Source organism: Rhipicephalus microplus, chromosome 4, assembly GCF_043290135.1.
Source record: "Rhipicephalus microplus isolate Deutch F79 chromosome 4, USDA_Rmic, whole genome shotgun sequence".
Lineage (NCBI taxonomy): Eukaryota > Metazoa > Arthropoda > Arachnida > Ixodida > Ixodidae > Rhipicephalus > Rhipicephalus microplus.
This window is the reverse complement of record NC_134703.1, coordinates 58,675,293-58,690,284: the sequence shown is the minus strand read 5'-3', so window position 1 is coordinate 58,690,284 and position 14,992 is coordinate 58,675,293.

Here is a 14,992-nt window from a genome sequence, read left to right as displayed (position 1 = left end):
ATTTGTTTTCTTTCTCGGCTGTCTTTTTAGTTGCTACGGTGTCTAATGTGCTTCTATTGCACAAGTTCTGCGCAATAAACTATGGAAAGCAATGACACATCGACTGTGATGGGCAGATAGTTTTGCTTGTCTCAATTTTTGGCGATTGCAATTCATTGCCTGTCTTTATTAACTGTCACCTCACTGAAACAGCTCATCGTGGGCTCAGGACGCCGGTGGAGTAATATCACAAGGTGAATCTTATAGATGTCAATCGTGCGAGTGCCATCAATAATTACAGCAGGAATTGTTTTTTTAGAAGTTGTGCACCACATTGGTAAACATTCGATTTATTTCTTTTAAGAATATAATTTTAACGCAATTTTTTGTTAAATATTGAATTACCTCGCACGAAATCTGACACTAGTTCACACAAAAGCCCCAAGCAATAATTATGGAATCCACGTAGCAGATTTGCGCATGCTTTTCTGTTCGTTTATTTATTTATTTATTTATTTTTAACACTGGAACTGTTTAGGCGTCGGGTTCGTCTGCAGCCGGATTGTGCTGGTGTATGCCACACAGTGCGGTTATATTCCAAGCAGTTCCTAGCATAGCTTAGCTACGCAGGTATAACAAGTCGTCAAGTCAAGTTTATTACATATTTCACATTCGGTGACATGATTGGAATAGTACCGGAGGATGTTCCAAAGTTTCAGAAAAACTGACTTGGGGACCTCCAATGGCAACATGAATGGGGTAATTAGAAAAGAAAGTACAGCCAAAGGTGCAAATTTGTGAGCAATGACTAATTGCTGTTAGTTAAATGATGATGATCAATGCGTGCAATGACAATATCATGCGTGATGAACCTATAGGCTACTATGGACAATCTGTAACATAGCAAAAGACTGGGAAAGAAAATGTGGTGAGGAGGGAAGAGTATATGGAGAGGTTGAAGCATGACGTAGCCTTGTATTGTTTAGCAAGGGCTTGAGAAATTGAACAGGTGGTGACAAGAAGTGATGCGAGTGTTAGAGAAGAGAATAGAGGAGAGAGGGTAACATAGAAAGGGATACAGGAATAAAGAAAGATGAAAGAAACGAAAGAAAGAAGATCAATAAATTTAAAGAAATAACTCAATCTGCGCTAGCCATGTGGAAGTGCTTGCTTTCCAACTCAGTTGTTTGCCCAGGTTTCACACGCGTGGAACTGATTTAAATTAATTCATTCGTGAATTTATTTGGTGCCATTACGATGTATGCCAAACGTATTTACATTGGAATACCAGAAAGCTCGTTGTCGTGAAGAAAGTTTTGCGTTCTTCAAGTTAGACTCTCCTACCATTACTTATGCATACAGTGGACTAGATTTAACAGCGTTTAAGATCGTTGCTTCCATGAGTGCATCATTTATATACCACTGCGGCTGACTGTACTCATACCAATAATGCAGCAAAGGGAAATTGACAGCCGTACGCGCGATTTTCAGTACGAAGCCACAAAGAATCTTTCTCAGTAATCCGTGTGGATTTCCTACTGGCGTCGGCCGGCTGCAGTCGGATGTTGTCAATTTCTCTTTCCTATAACCATACTGCCACCTTACGGGATTCCGCAGAATTCATTTGCATCTTTGGTGCTTATTCCACGAAATACTGTGCTGCAAATACTAAGACAGGAATGTAAGGATTATTACCAGGATCATTGTATTCTTTCGCTCTTTTTCTTATAGGGGGGGGGGGGGGGGTAGGGATGTATGTAATGAAGAGCCCAGTGTACCACAAATAAGCTGCACCAGAATAAAACGTTGGTGAGCTGATGGTAATGGATGTTTGAAAAGCTACGACACTATTGGCTGCGTTCGTGTGACAAGCTCCAGCGCATCTCTGATGCGCCTAAGCTTGTCAAACAGGAACTACCACCAACTCACCTAAGTTTTTTTTTTTTTGGTCTCTTGCGTTGTTTGAGAGCGTCAGCGCTCCTAAGTGTAATGTTTCACTTGTTCAACTCAAGGGTTACCATTACCAAGATTGCACTTTTGTCAGAGAATAACCCCAATGTCTACGAATGAAAAGAGAGATAACCATCAGAGGCTCTTCATTATTACTGGGAAAGCTTGCCTGGCGATGCACCTAGCCTAGTCTCATAGAAGTACCGCATTCGTTAGTAGCTATATGTTTTGTATACCATCTGTGTACCATCGCGCATTGTGTATACTACTCCATTTCCCCCATGCCCTTCGATACTGGGCGCTCCTGCAGTGACCTTCCTACTGTACACAAGTGTTTAAGAATGAAGCGGGTGACGATTCCTCTTCGGTTATTGTTTACGCGTGGTATTTTGAAGTAATGGCCGTGCGAATGAGTCCAATTTGTGAAGAAGCAATAAATTGAAGACGTTACTTTTTTTTTTACTTTTTGCAACTGCAGTATTCATACTGTGTGGCTGCCTCAAAGAGTGAATTTTCTTCGTCACTAGACATTACTGCAGTCCCTGGAGAGATGGCATTCTTATTAGCATCAGCAGTTGGTGGGTAGCCTCAGCAATGTACCTGTAAAGCACGCGTGTCAAAAGCATGCAGACTAGCACATCTATGCAGCACGCGCATTTTAAACTGTTTGAACCCACCACAACCTATTCGTTATTAGTTTCACAGCTAATTACGCACAGGTAGAATTTTTCAGTGTCGAACTTATCAACATATATCTCACCAGAGCTTCGCTACTGTGTATCGGCCGGCTTTGCCAGTGAGTGCCCCCATCCTCCGTTTTGGCAAATCATACAATATACTCGATATATGTTAAACATGTATAACACGTTTGATGTTTTTTAATCTTTGGTTGATGTGTGATGTTAGTGCACGTTAAAGAACAGCAGATGATCAAAGTTCGCGGAGCCCCCCACTGTGGTGTCTCCAATAATCATATGGTGGTTTTGGGACATAAAACCGCAGATATTATTTTTATCTATGGGCAGAATATTTCTTCCGTCACAAGGTACAACATACTGTGCAGCGCAGAACAGCACGAAGATTGACCTCAAAGTAACGGAAATACATCAGGAAAGCCATGAAGTCCACCGGCATAAAACACTTTCGTGTAAATAAACAGACACATCCGCCATGGCGGTCCTATTGTTAAGGTGTTCGACTGCTGACTCGCAGGTCACGGGTTTAAATCCTGCCACGGCGGCCACATTTTCGATGGAGCCGAAAACGCTTGAAGCCTCTGTACAAACGGAATCATACTTGTCTAGAGTGCTGCAGCCGGCCATTTCAACTGCTGTTTTCTGCGTATGTATGCAATAACCGATGCCTTAGGGACACATAACATTTTCATACTGCCTGCTATAGGTCACTGTGCTATATTTTTAGCATGAACGGAAGCTTCTATGGCCAGCTTAGGACAGTAGCTGTGGAGAACAGCTTCCACAGCCACGCACTCCACCGCTCTAGACAATCTGATTCCGTGTGTACTTAGATTTGGGTACACGTGACGAACCCCGGGAGAGTGAAATTTTCGGAGACCTCAACTGCGGCATCTTTCATATTCGTATGGTAGTTTTGGGACGTTAAACCCAAACAGCTATTGTTGAACAGACACAAAAAGACAGATGGAAAAAAGGGTACAGCAATATCCATGTACAGCATAATAAAGGAAGTGGTGGGAAAGGGAAGGTATGGTGAGGAGAAATAAAAAGAGGAGGTGAAAGGGTAAAGCATTTTATTGTCTCGTATAGCAAGGAGAGTGAAAGGGAAATCAGAGTGGCGAGGAAAAATAACGGGAGAGCAATGCCCCTAACTCCGCCGTCTCCTCGATCTTCGCAAAACTGGTGCATAACCGCCACAATTTCTTGTTTGTTTGTTTGTTTGTTTGTTTGTTATCTAGAAAACTCAAAAGTTTCCCAAGCTAAGAAAATCCACTAAGATGAAATAACCAAGATCAAATTCAGCTGTTGGTTGCGTCAAGTGTCACTACATTATTGAGGTTCAATCTGGGGTGGTTATCGGCATTTTGGCGTTTATTTTAGGAGTGGTTAACAATATGTACTCACGTGGTCAAGCTGTCACTGTCTTCTTTCATTGTTTTAACGTTACATTGATTGCATCACCTGTGCAACTAAGTGGCTGTATGGTACTAAAAATATTATAGCGCATTTTTTCTCACTCACTAATATAAGTTATGAGCTGTTTGAATCATGGTAGATGTACAGCGAATATGGTTTAGGTCTAGTCGTAATATATAATAGTTTCGTTGAACTACGACGGAACTCTACGGTCGTGTAATCACCTGGTGAACATGATTCGGCCTTTGTTCTTTTTATTATTCGCGGGTGCTGGATGTGCCAAAGCTTATCTCAGCAAGGTGCGATCATAATGCTGTGAGCCATAGAAAGATCTTGTCATCTTCGGGCACGTCGACCGGTTCCTGCTCGGCATAGCCGAAGTTGTTACCAGATGCGAATACCTCTTCCTGCGCGTCCACGTTCCTCCAGAAGGCATCGAAATCAAACTGTGGTCCCTGCCCACCATACTCTTTCGGTAAGATATTGGGTGGGATTTCTTCATGAAGCTTCTCGTAGTTTCCACCGTGCATTTTCAACTTCAGAGTGTTAAGAGTGGTTGAAAATAAAAAAAGAATATATTAGAACAGAAGATAACCAAATTATGAAAATTAACATATATCTTGTGATACCTTTGCATGCAGCCACCTGTATTCAAAGCTGGTGATGTGTGTATCATTGTTTATTTGTATTTGTACATATTTCTAAAATGTTCGTGCAGATGTTCTCAAATTCATTTATAACCACCAATAGTCAGTATCACCTATGTTATCTTTCACATGAGCTTTATCCCACATGAGCTTTTCTATATGATACTTTATCTGCCGGAGAGCAGATGAAATATCACGTCGGAGTCTATATCACAAGTAAGCATACCTGTAATAACGTAATCAGACAATGTAGATATGCGCAAGATAATATTTAGTGTGGTTGCAACATAAAAAAGTCAGTTTCCACTTAAGGTCGAAGTTTTAATAGTGATAGCAATGATATAAAATGTTATAGGATGTAAATCTAGTGTAGCTTGCTGTATTAGGATCTGACCTGACGTAAGCAGTTCTTCATGGGCTAGTAGGTTATGTTCCTCTCTATTTTACTAGTAATACTCGAACAGTCCATCCAAGAACTGCCGGAGCTTTGAAAGCATACGTTGAAAAATTGGTTGTTGTGCTTACTCTTTCAGCCATCTTCTGTTTGATGAAAGGTTTTGCCAGACTGAAGAGTACTTCAAAAGCATACGGTTCGTTTAAGATGTGCACTGCTTTCAACCGAGCTGGCATGCAGTCCTGATACCATAAAATAAAAGAGGTCACGGTTAATAGGCATTCAACACATGGTCACAATCATTCGGATATTAAGGTCAGAGTCATTAGGGTGTCATTTCACTATATTAGGAGGGAATTACTTGGTGAGCACCGAAATAATGCTCAAGTTTACCTGGAAGTACTCTAGTAGCCTTTTTATGAGGCCTAGATTCATCGCCATGACTTTTTCGGTCGTCAGTCCCTCATAATCCACCATGATGACGATTCCAAGGGTCTGCGCCACCGGGTCAGATATTATATATTCCATACATACGATGAACGCTTGCTGCAGAGTGGCGTAACTGGTCTCTTCGGGGTTCCACTGTCCTGGGTTGTGTGTGGTGGTTTAGTCATGTTACCAACGCTGCCCACACAAAAGATCACTGCATACTTCGAAGGAAGCATTTATATTATCGTTACATTTTGTACAAATAGGCGGCATGTATTTCTAGAGATATGAAATGCTAGAGGCCCGTGAGCATTTATTAAGGAGCACGTTATTGACCCTTTCAAAATGCAAAATTTACGTAGTAACAAACGAGCTGTACAAATGCAATACGTGATTAGTTAAGTTGACAAATATGTCACCGCATCTTAAAATAATTAGTTGTTCGGCTAGTTGGCTTATAATAATAAGTGGCCGAGCGCAAACCAGGTAAGGACGTGGAAGCTGAACGGTGACTAAGCTCAAGATGTAGCATGCCCTGGGCTATGTGTGATCGGCATTGTGCAGTACCTAAGCTGCGCTCTGCAGTTTAATATCAACACATATTCAGAGGAATTTCAAACAACTTAATTGATATTGTAGGGACGATAAATTAGCTCATCTTCTGCAATACTAACAGCCTTATGTCCTCTGTCGTTTACACTCAAATCTATTCACCCGTACCTGAACGCCCTGCATTCATTGCCACCATATTACCCTAATATTTATTTACCGATGTGAATTAGAGAATAAAAATGGGTGGCGGGTGCCTTGAAATTTTCTAGGAAACTTTTTGCGGAAATTTCTGGGTAAGGACGTTTTGTGAGTCACACATTTTCTTAAAATTTTCTGACGGCAAAGCAACCATTGATATATCCTTTTCCGAAGTACGAAAAAGGAAAGTAGAGCGCGAATGACGAGAAATATTGGCATTAAAGAGCATTCAAACCACGACCGAAAAAGCTAATTATGCGTGAACGCACTCAAGAGTCGACTACTCAGACTCAGATCAGGCCACGAGCCTAAATCTGAGGGAGCTCGAGTGAGCGATATTTCATTAACTTAGATTCTAAGTGAGTCTGCTTTTCGAAAACTTTTTTTGATACTGAGACCGAACGAGTCCAGTTGAAAAACTTTTGGTGAGTCTGAGCATTATAGTAAACCTCTAACGTGGAATATCCTTCTTGAATGAGTCTTTCTGAGCTCCATTTTTTTTCGACATATGGTTAGTATACACCATGGAGCCTCCATAATTTATTGTGATTAGTTCCTTACAATATTGACATTATACGGAGTACGTTGCGTCAGTGATGGCCACGTTCAAAAAAAAATGGCGAGGCTTCTTGCAGGCTTCGAAGGACCATTTGTAGAAACACAAAAAAAAAACAAGCACACACACTTACACAGTAAGCAAAGCAAGCATAAAAATATGAGAAACAGAGTGATATAAGCGTGACGTCTTATAGAAAAGTCTGCCTAGACCGACACGGCCTTCGAATTCTTTAGGTGATGCGAGGAGACGTGATACAGAAACACGAGAAGCAAACTGGCTTGAACGGGCCACCAATAAGTTGCGGAGGTCGCCAAAAGACCTGCAGACATGGTGAAGGGTAGGTATGTAGGTAGTAAACTTTATTCAGTTGACAGGAGAGAGTTGGGGACGGCTTTAAGGGCCGGCCCCTTACAAAATCTAGGAGGAGTCCCTAGTCCGGGACCCCTGTGGCTTCTGCTGCAGCACGCGCTCGGGCCACTAGGGCACGCTGGTCCTCTATGGTCGAGCAACCGAGCAGGGCAGCCTCCCAGCTCTCTCGGGTAGGGAGGGAAGGGGAAGGAAGTGGCGGGACCGCCGGATTTGAGGGGCATGCCCACACCATATGGAAACGATCCGCGAACTGATGGTCACAGTGCGGGCATTCCCCAGAGAATGCCGGATTGAAATGTTTGAGTATCGCCGGGCACAATACTGTATTGGTATAGAGACGGAGGAGCCAGCGCTCGTCCTTCTTGGGCAGGCCCGATGCTGGGGGTGGGAAGCGGAGCCTGTTCGATTTGTACATAGCGGTGATTTCTCTGAAAGAGGTAGCCGGAGTGGGTTCTGGAACATCAGGCGATGGAGGGCGAGGCGGGTCCCGGTAATTAAGCGCGCGGGCCGAGGCATCTGCAGCCTCGTTTCCAACTAGCCCCGTATGAGCAGGAGTCCAGATGACGGTGCGTGGATTTGGGCGATCTAGATAATAGCATCGCTTAAGGATTTCGGCGGCGCGATCATAGATGCAACCCCGTGTGAGATTTTGGCACGCCCTCCGCGAATCGGTAATAATTATCCGAGATGCGGGGTCTGCTGCGGCGAGGGCTATGGCGACCTCCTCCGCGTGTGTGATGTCCGGTGCTCGAAAGGTGAGCCCTTGAATAGGTACGTTTTGGTGAACCACACCGGCCGTGTACCACCCGCCGTGGTGGGGGCCGGATGCGTCCGTGTAGAAGACTCCCGGGCGTGAGCCATACCGTTGCTGTAGGGCTGTAGCCCGCGCTGTACGCCACCCATCGTGAGTCCCATTTGTCATGTTTTGGGGCAGAGGCGGAATGATCAGTGCACCACGCCAATCCTCGGGGATCGCGGTACGCTCTTCCACCTTGTGGGTGTTGGAAATGTGGAGGCGGTGTAGGAGGTTGTTCCCATCCTGAGACCTACTAAGGCGCAGGTACTGGTTTTAGATGCGGAAGCATCTTATACTCGCGCCTTGTAGTGCGCCGTCCGCGCCGTTCGCGCCGTCCGCACCGCTTCTCGAACGTTCGACAGCTGACGCGTGCGCATGCGCCGTCGCGCCGTCGCCCACCATCTGTGCCGCGCGCGCTTCTCCTTCGAGAACATTCGACAGCTGACAGCGCATGCGCCGTCGCGCCGTCGCCATCTGTGCCGCGCGCGCGCTTCTCCTTCGAGAACATTCAACAGCTGACAGTGCATGCGCCGTCGTGCTGTATATATACTCAAGGTCGGCGCTCGCTCGCTCAGTTGCCGCTCGTCGGTTGGTTTGTACAGCGCGTCGACGTCCAAGGTCACGGTGAAATGAATTCCAACGAATCCACAAACACAATGATCGACGTCCCTTCGACCAGCGCCGTCCTTTCGCATACGTGTGTACGTGTTCACTCATTTAACACCCCCTCCTACAACCACGTTAACCAATTTAGCCATCGACCCAAGTAAGTCGCAATTTAACACCCCATTTCACAACCACGTTAACCAATTTAGCCATCGACCCAAGTAAGTCGCACTTTAACACCCCGTTAACCAATTATATGCTCCGCATCCTCCTCAGTGTTCCCCCGAGGGAAGCTGCGGGCATTTTTTTTTTAGATGAGCCTCTTTAAGTTCCCCGTACGTGTTTGTCATGCCCAGGTCTGCGAGACGTTGGTTCGACGTTGAGATGGGGAGGTCTAGGGCACGTTTGTAAATTTTGCGGAGTATACAGTCTAGTGTATTCTCGTCGCATTTACGCAGACGCAGGTAAGGTGTCGAATAAAGGATCCGGCTGGTCACGAAAGCGTTGGCGAGGCGCAGAGCATCACGGCTCTTGAGGCCTCCTCGCTTGTTCGAAACCCGGCGGATCATGCGGCCCACCTGATCCCCCACAGTGCGTAGTTTGCGCAGAGTGGTGTCAATTTTGAGGTGTTTGTGTATGAAGAGTCCCAGGACTCTGATTTCGTCGCGTTCCGGAATGGCCCTGTTACACAAGGTGAGTTCAATTTGTGTCGTGTCGTTCGGTTTGGGGCGAAGATGCACGTATTCCGATTTGGTGGGTGAGCATTCGAGACCGCAGCCGCGGGCGTAGCTGTCAACTATCGACGCGGCATGTTGTAGGCATGTCTCGATGCTACCAAGGGAACCCCGAGTTGCCCATAGCGTGATGTCGTCGGCGTACAGAACGTGCTGCACGCCTGGGACATCGTTTAGCAATGTGGTAAGGTGAGCCATGGCAAGATTGAACAGAAGAGGAGAGAGGACTGCTCCCTGTGGTGTTCCGCGCGTACCGAGGGGGTACGGTCCATGCTCCTTGTCTTGAATACGCAGGTATGTCTGCCGTTCTATGAGGAATTGGCGGACGTACCTAAAAGCATTATGCCCACAGTTTGTTTGTGATAGGTTGGTAAGGATGATGTCATGGGTAACGTTATCGAAAGCTCCCTTGAGATCTAAGGCGAGGACTACCTTGTCGTCACTGGGATGTTCGACCGGTTCGACAATGTCACGATGGAGTTGCAGGAGGATGTCCTGAGCAGAGCGATGTGGGTGGAAGCCGTACATAGTGTCTGAAAAAGTGTGTCGGGCCTCTAAGTATTCAGAGAGCCTGTCCCGGACCATGGCTTCCATAAGTTTCCCTACGCATAAGGTTAGGGAAATTGGTCTGATATTGTCGATGTTTACAGATTTGCCTGATTTAGGGATGAAAGTTACTAAGGCCATTTTCCAATCGAGCGGTAGGGGTTCACGCCCCTCCCAGATCTGATTGAAGTAGTCGAGGAGGTGAATGTACGCCGAGTCAGGGAGGTTGGCTAGGAGCCGAACCGTCACTCGATCCCGACCTGGTGCTGTGCCTCGTTTCATTTTGGACAGGGCCGCCTTCAGATGGTGGAGCTGAAAGCAACGATCCAACTCGGCGTTTTCCGTGCCTGCATATGAATACGCCGGTCCGATGGGGTCCTGTTGGCTACAGAGATATTTGTCTCTGAGAGCCTGTGCCAATTTTTCCGCGTCACCCACATAGGCGTGAAGCGCGCGCTGAAGGTGTTTCTGTGTTTCTGTGCGTGTTTGGCTAGGGTCGATGAGAGCCCTAAAGAGACGCCAGGTGTTGCGGCTTGACATCTGTGTGGCGGCAGTGTTGCAGCGCTCTACCCAGTTTGAGTTGGCGAGCTGGGCCGCGTACTCGTCGGCCTCTAGGGTGAGAGCCGCTATGCGGATTTTGAGCTGTCGGTTGTGTTTCTGTCGGCGCCATCGGCGTACGAGCCTCCCAGAGATGCAGGAGGTGGTTGTCCACCGCCGGCGTGGCCTCTGAAAGTTGAACCGTCTGCTCGATTTTGTGGAGTGAGTTTACGAGATGTTGGGACCAAGTGTAGTATCCTTGGTGAGCTATGGGGGTCGGATTGAAGTATACCAAGCAAAATTTGGTCCAGTCTGGAAGTTTCGCTTGGTGGTGGGGACGAGTAAGGGGGTGTGTCCGGATTGTGGTAATGACAATGCAGTGGTCACTACCGAGGGTTTCCGCGGTATTGAGCCAATCTGCGTGTTTGATGTTTTTGGTGAGTGTGAGATCGGGACATGTGTCTCGGGTAACAGAGTTTCCAATGCGGGTTGGGTGTGTGGGGTCCGTCAGGATGGTTAGGTCCATGGTGGAAATGAGTTCCGACAATTTCCGACCACGTCGTTCCTCCCGACGATAACCCCAGTGAGGGCTGGGGGCATTGAAGTCGCCTACTATGACTAGTGGTTCTTTGCCTGCCACCGTGTGAGCTTTGCTAAAGATGTCGGCATATGTTATGTTGGACAGTTTGGGTGAACTGTAGATGTTAAGAATGTGTATGGATGGGTCCTGCTTCCTAAGAGGGAGGAGAGTCACCATAGCATACGAGTAAGCTGGGTTGCATTCGAGATCCACCAAACTGGCGGTGTAATCTCGATGCACGCAAAGTGCCGTTTGCGCGTCCCTTTGATACACGGTATAGTTTGTAAGGGCGGCGTGTTCGCCCGGTTCCTGTAGGGCCACTACCGCGGGTAATTGGGGATAGGTTTCTAAGTGGAGCCGGAGAGCAGCCCGCTTAGTGCGAGCCCGAAATCCCCGGCAGTTCCATTGGAGGATTGTGAAAGGGTCCGAATTAACGCGGGCGCGGCGCGATCTAGAGGCGTTGCCCGCCATCATGGGTATTAGAATTTTGGGTAGCCTCCAGGAGAGCAGAGAGATCCAGAGGTGCTCCACCGCTCGGTCCGGGGCTTGCTGCTGATGTTGCAGTCAATATGGTAGGCTGCCTGTCAGCCTCAGCCCTTTGGGGAAGTGGCCGGGGCGTGTGAGGTTTATTAACCCGCTTAAGTTTTGGGGTGGGACGACGGGTGCTGGAAGCGAGTTGGGGCAGCTGGGCCACTATCATACCCGGGATTCTGGCGAATACGGTTTGGAGGGCGGCAGCCAATCGATCCTCGATAGTAGTTACTATGGAGGCCACCTGGCCCTCCAGGCTATTTAGACGCGCCTCAATCGGAGCGAGGAGTGCCGTGGTGTCCCTTTGTTCCGAGGGGGCACTATCTATCGCTTCCGGCGCTTGCCCGGAAGGTGTCGAGTTAGATGGAGGCGGGCGGTTTGCGAGTGCCTCCATTGCACGGGTCAACGAGGCCACTTGGGCTCGGAGCTGTTTAATTTCGAGTTGTTCCCGTGTGGGGGCGGAAGAGGTTTGAGGTTTGGGTGGGTTCGAGGGGGTTCCGAATGGGAAGGCTGCCCCGCCCGAGCCGCTCACCTCGGGTCCTTGTCGGGCGCGAGCGGCCCATGTGGCATACCCTTGGGCAGCAGGCTGGATTCCGGGTGACGGCGGGTGCGGTGTAGGGGAGGCAGGTGGGCCCTGGCTCGAGGTGGACCTCGCGGCGGGAGGTCCGGCTGGGGTGGGGCCTCGCTTGGAGGGCCCGGGAGCCCCCGCGCCAGGATGCGGGGGTGGAGGAGAAGGTTTGGTGGCAGGAGGCTGGGCCCCCTGCGGTGAAGTCCCGGTGGTCAGCCTGCTTGGCTTCCGTGTTCGCCGGCGTTTGCGTTTCTTGGAGCCGGTTTGGTTCGTCGGTAGAAGAGTGGATGGTTTTGGTGGTGGTGCCCTGTAACGTTCCTTACAGCACCGGTCCCCGGTGACGTGGGGTCCGGCGCATAGAGCACACTTCGGCGTGCTTTCGTGAGGTGCGCGAGCACCATCTATGAGTGGCACTGTGTTGCCACAGGTACCACAGAGGTCCGGTTTAGGGCCAGGGCAAGCGTCGGGTCGATGCCCAACTGAGCCGCACTGGTTGCAAGCTGGTACAGTTTTTCTGTATGGCTGCACCGGGATCAGCAGGGCGTCATAGGTGACGTACCTGGGCTTCACCTTTCCTGCAAAAGTGAGCCGCACCTTGTAGGAGGTGCCCAAACGCCGGATGTGCAGTATTTCGCCTTCCGGCCAGTAGAAGCGTTGGCGAAGTTCGGCTTCAGAGTCAGAGCTGCGCACTGTCACCACTCCGTAGCAGGAGTCCTGGGTGTCCGCGCGGAGATACCCGAACAGGGGCACCGGTCCGACGGATGAAGGAACTGTCAGTTCACCAATTAGTTTGTCCGCAATAAGCGGATGTGGGGTGTAGGCCAGAATGAGGTTTTGGTCCTGCACCATCACGACTGTGACCAGCCGGTTCGCGTTCGCTCCGAGGTGGGCGATGAGCGCGCTGCCGGCGCCGTTCTCGGGGAAAACGGCGGTGAGGGATAGTTGTGTCCGTGCTTTCAGGACAACAACAAAATCAGTTTCCTTCGGCTTCGGCAGAGGCCGAGGCTGCCACGAGGGCCGCCTCCTCCCCTGTTGCGGGCCCGCGGAGCGCGGCGCAGGCGGCGGAAGTGTGGAGGAGGAGCGGGCTGCCTCGTCGACAGCGGTGGTCGGGGAGGCCGCGATGGCGGACGAAGGGAGCGTGGGTGTAGGAGGACGTCAGCGGCTCGTTGAACTCTAGCTAGAACTAGTGGACGGCGACCAAGAGCTTCGCCCCTCGGGCGTGGTAACCCTACGGCGTCGAACAGACAACACCATCTTTTGCACATGTTTAGAAATGATCACATCTTATCGCTCCTTTTCCATCCTCTGCTCCCGTGTACATGATCTCTATAATCTAATCGCGTGCGTAAAGTAAGCTTACCCACGTGACAGAATACAACGGGGCGTCCATGAACGTCACTATGCGGCAGGACAAGGCAAAGCCTCCGGGCCTCGACGGGCACCTTCGACGGAAGGAATTCGCGGTACACGCAGTTCGACGCCGAGCGGTTCTTGTAGTAGTTCCTGATACTTTGCAGAGCCGCTTCCACGTTGTACTTCCTCACACGCAGGAAACGCAGAAGAAAACTCGCGTCACTCCTTGAGTTCAGTTTTGGTTCTTCTGAAAACAGTTGATGTTCTCTTATTTTTTTTCACAATTACTAACAAAAGCTGGACCCGTAGTCTCCTCACTTTGAAACTAAAACATTTCTGTGTTCGTACTGACGTGCTTACATAAAGTTTCTTCCGACGTACAGTAGAGCTTGGGAATGAGATAGCCCACTTCTGTGTGCTATCCAGTGAGGCATGGCATGGAATGGGTCGTACTGACCACTCGACTTAACCTTGAAAAAAAAATAAGTTTGCATTATACTCTGCCGTCTTTTATAGCTACGCTCTTGGTGATTTCAATTTCATCTGCTGTTCTCGCGAAGAACTTCATATTAGCAGAGTCCTTCAATCATTGAAGGAGTCTGATATTAGTTATTCAAAAAACATGGCTTAGGTTTACTTGAATCTAGGTATTGTTGAATCATGTACTCATTAGATTCTTAAGTAATTATGTGTACTCAATTGCATAAGTTCAAGTGCTGCCTCTCTGCTTAACTTTGATATGTAGGCTGATCAGTCTGCCTTTGAGCTGCTTTTGTCTACAACCTGTGTATCTGTGCTTCAGTAAGTAAATAGAAAATTTAATTAGTTTGAAGTGGTTTTTCTCTCTCGTAGTGATGGCTCCTTACCACAGAAAAATTTCATGGTTGCAACTGCAGAACCACTCACTAACATGTAAACAACTTTATCTTTATTATTGTTCTCTTGCGTGTATTTTATTACATTTAAAAATAAGTTCCTTGCATTTCATTGTGTGTTAGTTGCGTAGAATTTTACTGCATTCTCATTCAAGCGATATCCCTAAGTAAGGCTGCAGTATATTCATGTCTGTAAATACATAAATGAATAAATGTACCTAGGTTGAATCAGAAAGACGCGCTCATTGATTTCTACTCATTAGCCCAAATCAAACTGTCACTCAATCACTGTCACTCAAGTTACTGTCACTCAAGTTAATAGAAAGATGGAGGCTTGAAGGAATAGGTGGTGATCAAACGCAAGAGTTTACTGGAGCCAACATTTTGTCAAGGGAGCCAGCCGAAGAAATACTTGTGTTTAAACTGATCTGTGCACCGCACAGAAAGTTCAAACAGCTTGACAGAAAGATAAGCCACAAAGGATAGCCACTGCTTACAACTGGTCCAGAATATGTATAACAAGGCAGGCTGATCATAACTGAACTCGGTTTCTTTAAACTTGGTAACTTACGTACAGAGCTGCCAAAGTTTTAAAAAATTCATCAACCGTGGTATATATATGAGTTTCATGACACTGATAACAGTTTCTCACGCTTCTAAAACAACTGCACTTGA